This window comes from Pecten maximus, chromosome 6, assembly GCF_902652985.1.
Source record: "Pecten maximus chromosome 6, xPecMax1.1, whole genome shotgun sequence".
In the NCBI taxonomy this organism is placed as follows: Eukaryota; Metazoa; Mollusca; class Bivalvia; order Pectinida; family Pectinidae; genus Pecten; species Pecten maximus.
In genome coordinates, this window is record NC_047020.1 from 28,399,101 (window position 1) to 28,413,952 (window position 14,852).

Consider the following 14,852-nt stretch of genomic DNA (forward strand, 5'->3'; position numbering starts at 1 on the left):
TAATAATATGGAAAAATGGTACTGGACACAGACACGACGTATAGGTATAGAGGAGGGGTACTGGACACGGACACGACGTATAGGTATAGAGGAGGGGTACTGGACACGGACACAACGTATAGGTATAGAGGAGGGGTACTGGACACGGACACGACGTATAGGTATAGAGGAGGGGTACTGGACACGGACAAGACGTATAGGTATAGAGGAGGGGTACTGGACACGGACACGACGTATAGGTATAGAGGAGGGGTACTGGACACGGACAAGACGTATAGGTATAGAGGAGGGGTACTGGACACGGACACGACGTGTAGGTATAGAGTAGGGGTACTGGACACGGACACGACGTATAGGTATAGAGGAGGGGTACTGGACACGGACACGACGTATAGGAACTGGTGAGGGGTACTGGACACGGACACGACGTATAGGTATAGAGGAGGGGTACTGGACACGGACACGACGTATAGGTATAGAGGAGGGGTACTGGACACGGACACGACGTATAGGTATAGAGGAGGGGTACTGGACACGGACACGACGTATAGGTACTGGTGAGGGGTACTGGACACGGACGCGACGTGTAGGTATAGAGGAGGGGTACTGGACACGGACACGACGTATAGGTATAGAGGAGGGGTACTGTACACGGACACGACGTATAGGTATAGAGGAGGGGTACTGGACACGGACGCGACGTGTAGGTATAGAGGAGGGGTACTGGACACGGACGCGACGTGTAGGTATAGAGGAGGGGTACTGGACACGGACACGACGTATAGGTATAGAGGTGGGGTACTAGACACGGACGCGACGTATAGGTATAGAGGTGGGGTACTAGACACGGACATGACGTATAGGTATAGAGGAGGGGTACTGGACACGGACACGACGTATAGGTATACAGGAGGGGTACTGGACACGGACACGACGTATAGGTATACAGGAGGGGTACTGGACACGGACACGACGTATAGGTATAGAGGAGGGGTACTGGACACGGACACGACGTGTAGGTATAGAGTAGGGGTACTGGACACGGACACGACGTATAGGTATAGAGGAGGGGTACTGGACACGGACACGACGTATAGGAACTGGTGAGGGGTACTGGACACGGACACGACGTATAGGTATAGAGGAGGGGTACTGGACACGGACACGACGTGTAGGTATAGAGTAGGGGTACTGGACACGGACACGTCGTATAGGTATAGAGGAGGGGTACTGGACACGGACACGACGTATAGGTATAGAGGAGGGGTACTGGACACGGACACGACGTATAGGTATAGAGGAGGGGTACGGGACACGGACACGACGTGTAGGTATAGAGGAGGGGTACTGGACACGGACACGACGTATAGGTATAGAGGAGGGGTACTGGACACGGACACAACGTATAGGTATAGAGGAGGGGTACTGGACACGGACACGACGTATAGGTACTGGTGAGGGGTACTGGACACGGACGCGACGTGTAGGTATAGAGGAGGGGTACTGGACACGGACACGACGTATAGGTATAGAGGAGGGGTACTGTACACGGACACGACGTATAGGTATAGAGGAGGGGTACTGGACACGGACGCGACGTGTAGGTATAGAGGAGGGGTACTGGACACGGACGCGACGTGTAGGTATAGAGGAGGGGTACTGGACACGGACACGACGTATAGGTATAGAGGTGGGGTACTAGACACGGACGCGACGTATAGGTATAGAGGTGGGGTACTAGACACGGACATGACGTATAGGTATAGAGGAGGGGTACTGGACACGGACACGACGTATAGGTATAGAGGAGGGGTACTGGACACGGACGCGACGTGTAGGTATAGAGGAGGGGTACTGGACACGGACACGACGTATAGGTATAGAGGAGGGGTACTGGACACGGACGCGACGTGTAGGTATAGAGGAGGGGTACTGGACACGGACGCGACGTATAGGTATAGAGGTGGGGTATTGGACACGGACACGACGTATAGGTACTGGTGAGGGGTACTGGACACGGACACGACGTGTAGGTATAGAGGAGGGGTACTGGACACAGACACGACGTATAGGTATAGAGGAGGGGTACTGGACACGGACACGACATATAGGTACTGGTGAGGGGTACTGGACACGGACACGACGTGTAGGTATAGAGGAGGGGTACTGGACACAGACACGACGTATAGGTATAGAGGAAGAACGATACCGAGATATCTCAGTCAGAATTACGATTCCGTTATGACGACAGTGAAGCTATCCAAGCGTAAGCTTATTTAAGAAGTTTTGTTTTTCTCAAGAAATGTCTGTTACGTCTCCCAGGGAGATTTATCACATTAAAATATGTCACATAAATCATCAAATAATTGTCCTAGAATAACTTAGCTATTTCTTTTAATTTAGAAAGATTGTACAAAATACACACAATATGTCAACACCTGTCTAAAGGATGTGAAAGCCATAATAAAAATGAATCAAACATCCTAAATCAATTGTTTGTCTTTCTATGACTCGTCAGTGATGTTAGGGACATCACACAGCTGTTTGTCCTTCTAGGACTCGTCAGTGATGTTAGGGACATCATACAGCTGTTTGTCCTTCTAGGACTCGTCAGTGATGTTAGGGACATCATACAGCTGTGTGTCCTTCTAGGACTCGTCAGTGATGTTAGGGACATCATACAGCTGTTTGTCCTTATAGTACTCGTCAGTGATGTTAGGGACATCATACAGCTGTGTGTCCTTCTAGGACTCGTCAGTGATGTTAGGGACATCATACAGCTGTGTGTCCTTCTAGGACTCGTCAGTGATGTTAGGGACACCATACAGCTGTTTGTCCTTCTAGGACTCCTCAGTGATGTTAGGGACATCATACAGCTGTTTGTCCTTCTAGGACTCGTCAGTGATGTTAGGGACATCATCCAGCTGTTTGGTCCTTCTAGGACTCGTCAGTGATGTTAGGGACATCATACAGCTGTTTGTCCTTCTAGGACTCGTCAGTGATGTTAGGGACATCATCCAGCTGTTTGTCCTTCTAGGACTCGTCAGTGATGTTAGGGACATCATACAGCTGTTTGTCCTTCTAGGACTCCTCAGTGATGTTAGGGACATCATACAGCTGTGTGTCCTTCTAGGACTCGTCAGTGATGTTAGGGACATCATACAGCTGTTCGTCCTTCTATGACGCGTCAGTGATGTTAGGGACATCATACAGCTGTTTGTCCTTCTAGGACTCGTCAGTGATGTTAGGGACATCATACAGCTGTTTGTCCTTCTAGGACTCGTCGGTGATGTTAGGGACATCATACAGCTGTGTGTCCTTCTAGGACTCGTCAGTGATGTTAGGGACATCATACAGCTGTTTGTCCTTCTAGGACTCGTCAGTGATGTTAGTGACATCATACCGCTGTTTGTCCTTCTAGGACTCGTCAGTGATGTTAGGGACATCATACAGCTGTTTGTCCTTCTAGGACTCGTCAGTGATGTTAGGGACATCATACAACTGTTTGTCCTTCTAGGACTCGTCAGTGATGTTAGGGACATCATCCAGCTGTTTGTCCTTCTAATACTCGTCAGTGATGTTCGGGACATCATACAGCTGTTTGTCCTTCTAATACTCGTCAGTCATGCTCGGGACATCATCCAGCTGTTTGTCCTTCTAATACTCATCAGTGATGGTAGGGACATCACACAGCTATTTCGTCCTTCTAGGACTTGTAAGTGACGGTAGGGATATCACACATGCAGTTGTTTCGTCCTTCTAGGACTCCCCAGTGATGTTAGGACATCATACAGCTGTTTATCCTTCTAGGACTCCTCGGTGATTTCAGGAACATCGTACAACTGTTTGGTCGTTGTAGGACTCGTCAGTGATGTTAGGAAATCATACAGCTGTTTGTCCTTCTATGATCCTCAGTGATACTAAGGACATTAAACAGCTGTTTGTCCTTCTAGGACGCGTCAGTACTGGTAATGTTGATGAAAGAAGCGACCAAAACAGAAGTCGAAAGGTGAAATACTGGATGTGGAGCTGCAAAACATCCATAATTCAATAGATTCGATAATTTTCAATATATAGAGGATTTCTAACTTTGTCTTCAGTAGTACCAAATATGTTTCACAAGTGTGGCCAATATTTTTTATTTTTCACGAATGCGTTGCACGAGTGAAAAATATCAAAATATTAGCCACACGAGTGCAATATATTTGGTATTGCTGAAGATAAAGCTAGGTATTCCCGGTTATTACATTTTATAGCAAAATATACCGAGGCAGCTCAATCTCTCCGGATTTGATTGTGGTCCCCTCTCACAGCTCATAAATGTTCTCAAATCGTGACGTAGTGAGTTCTATCTTGCATTATGACGTCATATACCATGATGGAGAGCTATAGACAAATCAATAAAATAATTTAAGGAAATAATAGATACGCCAGCTTCCATTGTCCATGGTATCTAATACCGCAGTCGGTCTATTCGACTTTCCTTCTGTTATCAACATCTCGGCCGCGGTGGCAGATTGGTTAAAGTGTCTGGAGTTCGAGTCTTGCGTGGGGCAGTTGCCAGCTACTGACCATAGGCCGGTGGTTTTTTCTCCGGATACTCCGACTTTTCTCCAACCCCAAATCCTGGCACGTCCTTAGATGCCCCTGGCTGTTAATACGACGTTAAACAAAACAAACCAAAACTAAACCAAACCAAATCCACATCTCAGTGATAGCTGACGAGTCCTAACCTATCCGTGTTCTGAGATACAAAAAGCAGATAGAAAGTGGACAGGTTGTATGGTAAAGCCTTGGAGATTTCATTTCACTACCCGCCTCTCATTGTTTGTTATATCGATTTGGTCTTGATTCAAATGACGGATATGGACAGATTTTACCTTACACTTGTTCCATGGTTTTTATCTTATTTTTTTTATCTGCGTTGAAGTTCAAGATACCTCATGTTAAGTTATACGTTTTTGTCAAATACAAAGAAAAATAAACTGAAACAAACTTTTCAATTTCCAATCTGAAACACCTTCTGCCACACATTGTAAAAATATATAAAAAAAAATTAGTTCCATTAAATAAATACATAAGTAAAAGGAGAGGACATAAAATTAACTATATGTAAGCAGAGGGGGGGCGGGCAGCGACATTTTTTTAATTTAAGCGGTTCCCCTTGAAAATGTTTTTGGTGTTCGTAAATTTTTCGATATCCTCATCGGACAGTAAGCAATCAAACATGTAATGTATACACTCTCCTCATCATATACACACTCGATCATTCCTCATTAATTAGCGTTTAATTAATTCTAATTAAGTGTATTTAAAGATATATTTATATTGTTTACATCATTTATGAACCCTAGTCTCTAGTATATCCTAATGTAGCAACATTTATCTTACTTTTATATTTGTCTTTCTTCCAGCCATTCTACTTTGCTTTTCTTTCATTATAATCACTACACGTATACTGTGTCGCTATCACAATCTCTGTAATATATATTTGTGGACAGGACTTTTATAAGTTGTTAAAAACTTGTGCCCAATCCAATTGTATCAAAAAAATAATTAAAAAAAAACATGTTCGTTCAAATACAAATACGTCAGGGCCTTTTCCCTAACGTACCAATCATTAGGCGACTGACTTAGGAATTTATAACTAAGGGTTTTTCTCTGTTTAGTTTTTTCATGGTCTAATGAACTTGATAAATTATCATCCTCGTTTCACTTTAAGATTAAATGTACCTGCTACAAAATGTACCTTATCTTTAGTGTTGGAGTTCAACATACCTTCTTCTTTACCTATATAGCCTAAAATGGTTTATATACATGTCTCTAGAAACACTTCTACTTATATACCATACGCATACACAACTAATACGCCTTGGGCATCTTTGCGTCATGAACTTGTCAAGAAAATAATACATTGATGTATTCCAAGGTGTCTGATCACTGTCGGCAGCACGCTTTGTATTATATACTAAAATGGTTAGTTTAGGTCCTGTTCTCTGTATATATAATGATATTTCTAAGATGTTTCATCAATGTAGGTCGCACGCTTTGTATAACCTTATATTCAGTACGACCCCCTCATTCACCGTTCCACATGAATTATACTGCGTCTTGTAAGACAACACGATGTTTTCCTTAATCTTTTGGATACAAACACCACTAACGCGGCCACGCAGGCTTTATCGATATCTGGTACTTCCTTAAAACAATACAACTCGAAATAAAATTCAACACCAATACACATTTTGTTTTACCTACTTGCTTACTGGCGCAGAATTTCTCTACTCAACGTCGTCCCAACAGGTCGTTCAGGGTACTAACTCGTAGTCGTGACGTCACTCATTAACCTCCGGGACCAGTGATTTACGAGTTGATGACTTGTGGGCGTGGCTTACCATTGTCTGTCTACATCATGCCTTGTCAATGACATACAATGTATCAGTGAATACAATGGATATTTACATAATCAAATTGTATTGTTGTCTCACCAGTGTTATAAGTATATCAGTAATATTAAAAATATGGTAACGTATGTACTTCCATCATGGTTTGTTTGTTTGCTGGGTTTATCGCCACGTGAACAGCCAGTTATTTTGAGGCGAGGTCACCTGGTAGTAGTTGGTAACTACCTCACTAAAACAGACAGGAACGTCGCATGCCATTCAGAGCTATGACACGAAAGTGTCTTGCCAAAGAACACAACTACGACAGCACAGTTTCCGTTTCTCAACTTCCCGAAAAACACAAACCGACATACATGTAGGTAGGAAGAGTGGAATTAAGCACCTCGGATCTAGTCTACCTCCATGATGAAAATCCTTACTAAACAGGATACATAATACAGGCTCCAATGGCTATTACAATATATTCATGTTTTCACAATTTCTAATTGGCTAAAATAGGGTCACGTGATTCCTGATTTAGAGTCATTTTGACCGACAGTGCAAAAAAAAACCTGGTAACAATGCTGATTTACTTAAGAAATAATTAACGATGATTCATGTATTATTGCAGGATATACAACGAGGACGAGGATATTTTGTAATTAAATTAATAACGAAGGCCGCAGGCCTGAGTTATTAATTAAAATTGCAAAATATCCGAGTCCGAGTTGTATATCCTGCAACAATACACGAGTCAAACTTGATTATTTCTATTCTACCATGTACTGTTTAGTTCTGAGATCGACCTCTTTCTAATAGAAAAACAGCAAAGAAACCCCGGGAAAACCTTGTAAATTATTTCTTGAGTATTGCATTATTTGTTGATGAAATATACAGGCAATACAGTACTACGATCAAGAGCATCTATCATATGGCATTGATTTTGAAAAAAAAAAAAAAAAAAAAGGATAAAAAAAAAGAAAAAAAAGGGGGGGGCCTCCGTAGGATTCGAACTCGCGTCGTGATAAAAATATATTGAAAGACTAACCCATTAGCCCACTCGGCTATAGTAAACTTTCATGAAACGGGTGAATATTAGATATTTAAAATTGTAACAGCCGTGACTCACGAGCGTGTATTATTGGCACGAGCGTGGGTTATTGGAAAATAATACATGGTTTTTAACCAATCAAAACTGGCGTTACATAGCAAACATGGTAGAATGGGTGTTTCTAAAAATAATAATCATGAATGGCTCCCTTTGATATTAGCAGTGTATAACTGTCACGCTAGCATGTATATTTGGATATTAGTTGTGTAGTTTTTTGGTAAATATATTATTTTTAACTTAAGCCGGGGTAAGTATCCTTAAACGTAATAGGTACTCTTGGGCGGAAATGCGTCACGGGTAAGTGTGCACGAGCTGGGTTGTTTACAAGGAAAGACATTGTTCCTTTGTTCTGTGTACCCGGTATGGATTTATCGACATTTAACGGCATGTGAACCAGGCACAGACTACAGACTGTGGTAAGTGTACATTATACTTCATTTATGTTCTATTTTAGTGGGTATTATTGTATTGTACCTGATTATTACCAAGTCAAACAATCTAGGTATCTGTGCGCTCCAGTCAGCCGTGACCATTGTTTATCGATTAGGCAGTAATGATTTGTATTTTGATGCTATTTCATGCTAGATTTCATATATTTTGTGTGTATCAGTGTTATACATTACTATATGAATATATTTGATTGTTGTATATGAAATTATTAAGTATATATTGTGGATTTCACACAATTATAAATATATGGAAGCTCAGTTCCACTGTCATAGTGTAAAGTATAGTGTGTTCGCGCGCGGGTGGAAAATGTATGGAAGCCTTGGAGTGTAACTTTGAGTAGTGTGCGAGTTTATAGAATTTGATGTATACTGTGGAGCCGCACATTATTATTTTGTATCTAAAAGATAATCTAGTAGTTTATTATGTAATTATACACCTTAGTTGTATTTATAAAGGGTTATTTGATTATTATTCTGTACTTAGAATAAACTTTGTGGAAGTATGAAAATGTGAGTGATGTGGTTAAATATAGGCATTAATTAATTATTGTAGCTTCACATGACGGGAGTTGAAGCCGTGCGGATTAGTCAGGACCGGGCAGGATGATCCCTCTTATACCATCTCAGCATCAGGACCGACCAGGAACGTGTGTTCAACTTGTTCCATCAGGGTCAAGGTCAGCAAGGGTCTACTGAGGGCTTTTCCATGCGGGAAAAGGTTGGCGACTTCCAAGTGAGCATCACTGGCTTTTGAGGAAATGTAAACCCTAGTGATTGCTGTTGTCTATTAGACACTAGTGACATATCCTCTTGGACATGTGAGCTCTGGATTGAGCTATATATATATATATAATATATATTTCAGTATTTGTATCAATACCCACTGGCTCTGGATTGAGCTGTTTCATACAATATTGGAAAGACTGTTGGCTCTGGATTGAGCTGTTACATACATTATTGGAAAGACTGTTTGGCTCTGGAATTGAGTGTTTGTTTCATCGTGTTGTGATGCTACATAGACATTCTTAGAATACTTTGTTGAGAGTGTGTGAGATAGTGAGAGTGTATGGTTGTATTGTTAATATATACGTTATACATATTGTTTTGCATTGTAAATAAACATAATCATATTTGTGTAATCAATTTGTTCAGTCTTCCTTACCCGTAAAAACAACCGACGCTTGGTCCACGTTAACAATAACAACTTACAAGCTTTTGAAACATGACAGGCAATGGCTTTGATTGTTAGAATATTCAATTATCGTATTGAATGTATTTCTATGGGTTAGTTTACTTTACTTGAATGTGTGGTACAGTTTGTATTTAAAATCTATCATTAATTATATACAAATGCTTCACAAATCAGTCTCTATCACATGTACAAGTGTTACACAAATCAGTCTATATCATTACATGTACAAGTGTTACACAAATCAGTCTCTATCACATGTACAAGTGTTACACAAATCAGTGTCTATCACATGTACAATTGTTACACAAATCAGTCTTTATCACATGTACAAGTGTTACACAAATCAGTGTCTATCATTATATGTACAAGTGTTACATAAATCAGTGTCTATCAGTATATGTACAAGTGTTACACAAATCAGTCTCTATCACATGTACAATTGTTACACAAATCAGTCTTTATCACATGTACAAGTGTTACACAAATCAGTCTCTATCACATGTACAAGTGTTACACAAATCAGTGTCTATCACATGTACAAGTGTTACACAAATCAGTCACTATCACATGTACAAGTGTTACACAAATCAGTCTCTATCACATGTACAAGTGTTACACAAATCAGTGTCTATCACATGTACAAGTGTTACACAAATCAGTATCTATCATTACATGTACAAGTGTTACACAAATCAGTCTTTATCATTACATGTACAAGTGTTACACAAATCAGTCTCAATCACATGTACAAGTGTTACACAAATCAGTCTCTATCATCACATGTACAAGTGTTACACAAATCAGTGTCTATCATCACATGTACAAGTGTTACACAAATCAGTATCTATCATTACATGTACAAGTGTTACACAAATCAGTCTTTATCATTACATGTACAAGTGTTACACAAATCAGTCTCAATCACATGTACAAGTGTTACACAAATCAGTCTCTATCACATGTACAAGTGTTACACAAATCAGTCTCTATCATCACATGTACAAGTGTTACACAAATCAGTGTCTATCATCACATGTACAAGTGTTACACAAATCAGTCTCTATCATCACATGTACAAGTGTTACACAAATCAGTCTTTATCATTACACGTACAAGTGTTACATAAATCAGTCTCTATCACATGTACAAGTGTTACACAAATAAGTATCTATCATTACATGTACAAGTGTTACACAAATCAGTCTCAATCACATGTACAAGTGTTACACAAATCAGTCTCTATCATTACATGTACAAGTGTTACACAAATCAGTCTTTATCATTACACGTACAAGTGTTACATAAATCAGTCTCTATCACATGTACAAGTGTTACACAAATAAGTATCTATCATCACATGTACAAGTGTTACACAAATCAGTCTCTATCACATGTACAAGTGTTACACAAATCAATCTCTATCACATGTACAAGTGTTACACAAATCAGTGTCTATCATTACATGTACAAGTGTTACACAAATCAGTGTCTATCACATGTACAAGTGTTACACAAATCAGTGTCTATCATTACATGTACAAGTGTTACACAAATCAGTGTCTATCATTACATGTACAAGTGTTACACAAATCAGTCTCAATCACATGTACAAGTGTTACACAAATCAGTGTCTATCATTACATGTACAAGTGTTACACAAATCAGTCTCTATCACATGTACAATTGTTACACAAATCAGTGTCTATCATTACATGTACAAGTGTTACACAAATCAGTCTTTATCATTACATGTACAAGTGTTACACAAATCAGTCTCTATCACATGTACAAGTGTTACACTAATAAGTATCTATCATTACATGTACAAGTGTTACACAAATCAGTGTCTATCATTACATGTACAAGTGTTACAGAAATCAGTCTCTATCATTACATGTACAAGTGTTACACAAATCAGTCTCTATCACATGTACAAGTGTTACACAAATCAGTGTCTATCATTATATGTACAAATGTTACACAAATCAGTGTCTATCATTACATGTACAAGTGTTACACAAATCAGTCTCTATCACATGTACAAGTGTTACACAAATCAGTCTTTATCACATGTACAAGTGTTACACAAATCAGTCTCTATCACATGTACAAGTGTTACACAAATCAGTCTCTATCACATGTACAAGTGTTACACAAATCAGTGTCTATTGGTACATGTACAAGTGTTACACAAATCAATCTCTATCACATGTACAAGTGTTACACAAATCAGTCTTTATCACATGTACAAGTGTTACACAAATCAGTGTCTGTCATTATATGTACAAATGTTACACAAATCAGTGTCTATCATGATATGTACAAGTATTACACAAATCAATCTCTATCACATGCACAAGTGTTACACAAATCAGTGTCTATCATTACATGTACAAGTATTACTCAAATCAATCTTAATCACATGTTCAAGTGTTACACAAATCAGTGTCTATCACATGCACAAGTGTTACACAAATCAGTGTCTATCATTACATGTACAAGTATTACTCAAATCAATCTTAATCACATGTACAAGTGTTACACAAATCAGTGTCTATTGGTACATGTACAAGTGTTACACAAATCAGTCACTATCACATGTTCAAGTGTTACACAAATCAGTCTCTATCACATGTACAAGTGTTACACAAATCAGTCTCTATCATTACATGTACAAGTGTTACACAAATCAGTGTCTATCATTACATGTACAAATGTTACACAAATCAGTGTCTATCATTACATGTACAAGTGTTACACAAATCAGTCTCTATCACATGTACAAGTGTTACACAAATCAGTGTCTATCATTACATGTACAAGTATTACTCAAATCAATCTTAATCACATGTACAAGTGTTACACAAATCAGTGTCTATTGGTACATGTACAAGTGTTACACAAATCAGTCACTATCACATGTTCAAGTGTTACACAAATCAGTGTCTATCACATGTACAAGTGTTACACAAATCAGTGTCTATCACATGTAGAAGTGTTACACAAATCAGTCTCTATCACATGTACAAGTGTTACACAAATCAGTCTCTATCATTACATGTACAAATGTTACACAAATCAGTGTCTATCATTACATGTACAAGTGTTACACAAATCAGTCTCTATCACATGTACAAGTGTTACACAAATCAGTCTCTATCACATGTACAAGTGTTACACAAATCAGTGTCTATCATTACATGTACAAGTATTACACAAATCAGTCACTATCACATGTACAAGTGTTACACAAATCAGTGTCTATTGGTACATGTACAAGTATTACACAAATCAGTCACTATCACATGTACAAGTGTTACACAAATCAGTGTCTATCATTATATGTACAAATGTTACACAAATCAGTGTCTATTGGTACATGTACAAGTGTTACACAAACCAGTCACTATCACATGTTCAAGTGTTACACAAATCAGTGTCTATCACATGTACAAGTGTTACACAAATCAGTGTCTATTGGTACATGTACAAGTGTTACACAAATCAATCTCTATCACATGTACAAGTGTTACACAAATCAATCTTAATCACATGTTCAAGTGTTACACAAATCAGTGTCTATTGGTACATGTACAAGTGTTATACAAATCAGTGTCTATCACATATACAAGTGTTACACAAATCAGTCTCTATCACATGTACAAGTGTTACACAAATCAGTGTCTATCACATGTACAAGTGTTACACAAATCAGTGTCTATCACATGTACAAGTGTTACACAAATCAGTCACTATCATTACATGTACAAGTGTTACACAAATAAGTCACTATCACCTGTACAAGTGTTACACAAATCAGTCTCTATCATTACATATACAAGTATTACACAAATCAGTGTCTATCACATGTACAAGTGTTACACAAATCAGTGTCTATCACATGTACAAGTGTTACACAAATCAGTCTCTATCATCACATGTACAAGTGTTACACAAATCAGTCTCTATCATTACATGTACAAGTGTTACACAAATCAGTCTCTATCACATGTACAAGTGTTACACAAATCAGTCTCTATCACATGTACAAGTGTTACACAAATCAGTCTCTATCACATGTACAAGTGTTACACAAATCAGTCTCTATCATCACATGTACAAGTGTTACACAAATCAGTCTCTATCACATGTACAAGTGTTACACTAATCAGTCTCTATCATTACATGTACAAGTGTTACACAAATCAGTCTCTATCACATATACAAGTGTTACACAAATCAGTGTCTATCACATATACAAGTGTTACACAAATCAGTGTCTATCATGATATGTACAAGTATTACACAAATCAGTCTCTATCACATGTTCAAGTGTTACACAAATCAGTGTCTATCACATGTACAAGTGTTACACAAATCAGTCTCTATCATTACATGTACAAGTATTACACAAATCAATCTCTATCATTCCATGTACAAGTGTTACACAAATCAGTGTCTATTGGTGCATGTACAAGTGTTACACAAATCAGTGTCTATCACATGTACAAGTGTTACACAAATCAGTGTCTATCACATGTACAAGTGTTACACAAATCAGTGTCTATCACATGTACAAGTGTTACACAAATCAGTCACTATCACATGTACAAGTGTTACACAAATCAGTCTCTATCATCACATGTACAAGTATTACACAAATCAGTTTCTATCACATGCACAAGTGTTACACAAATCTGTCTCTATCACATGCACAAGTGTTACACAAATCTGTCTCTACCATTACATGTACAAGTGTTACACAAATCAGTCTTTATCATTACATGTACAAGTGTTACACAAATCAGTCTCAATCATATGTACAAGTGTTACACAAATCAGTCTCTATCATCACATGTACAAGTGTTATACAAATCAGTCTCTATCATTACATGTACAAGTGTTACACAAATCAGTGTCTATCATTACATGTACAAGTGTTACACAAATCAGTGTCTATCATTACATGTACAAGTGTTACATAAATCAGTGTCTATTGGTACATGTACAAGTGTTACACAAATCAGTCTCTATCACATGTACAAGTGTTGCACAAATCAGTCTCTATCACATGTACAAGTGTTACACAAATCAGTGTCTATCATTACATGTACAAGTGTTACACAAATCAGTGTCTATCATTACATGTACAAGTGTTGCACAAATCAGTCTCTATCACATGTACAAGTGTTACACAAATCAGTCTCTATCACATGTACAAGTGTTACACAAATCAGTGTCTATCATTACATGTACAAGTGTTACACAAATCAGTGTCTATCATTACATGTACAAGTGTTACACAAATCAGTGTCTATCATTACATGTACAAGTGTTACATAAATCAGTGTCTATTGGTACATGTACAAGTGTTGCACAAATCAGTCTCTATCACATGTACAAGTGTTACACAAATCAGTCTCTATCACATGTACAAGTGTTACACAAATCAGTGTCTATCATTACATGTACAAGTGTTACACAAATGAGTGTCTATTGGTACATGTACCAGTGTTACACAAATCAGTGTCTATCATTACATGTACAAGTGTTACACAAATCAGTGTCTATCATTACATGTACAAGTGTTACACAAATCAGTCTCTATCACATGTACAAGTGTTACACAAATCAGTCTCTATCACATGTACAAGTATTACACAAATCAGTTTCTATCATTACATGTACAAGTGTTACACAAATCAGTCTCTATCACA

At 38.5% G+C, this 14,852-nt stretch overlaps 1 long non-coding RNA gene across 1 annotated transcript; it reads left to right on the forward strand.

The window, feature by feature from the left end:
- Positions 1–7,672: 7,672 nt before the first annotated feature.
- LOC117329446 lies at positions 7,673–9,082 on the forward strand. The gene is made up of 2 exons (XR_004533201.1): positions 7,673–7,910; positions 8,497–9,082. It is a non-coding gene; the product is annotated as an uncharacterized LOC117329446 (long non-coding RNA).
- Positions 9,083–14,852: the final 5,770 nt, after the last annotated feature.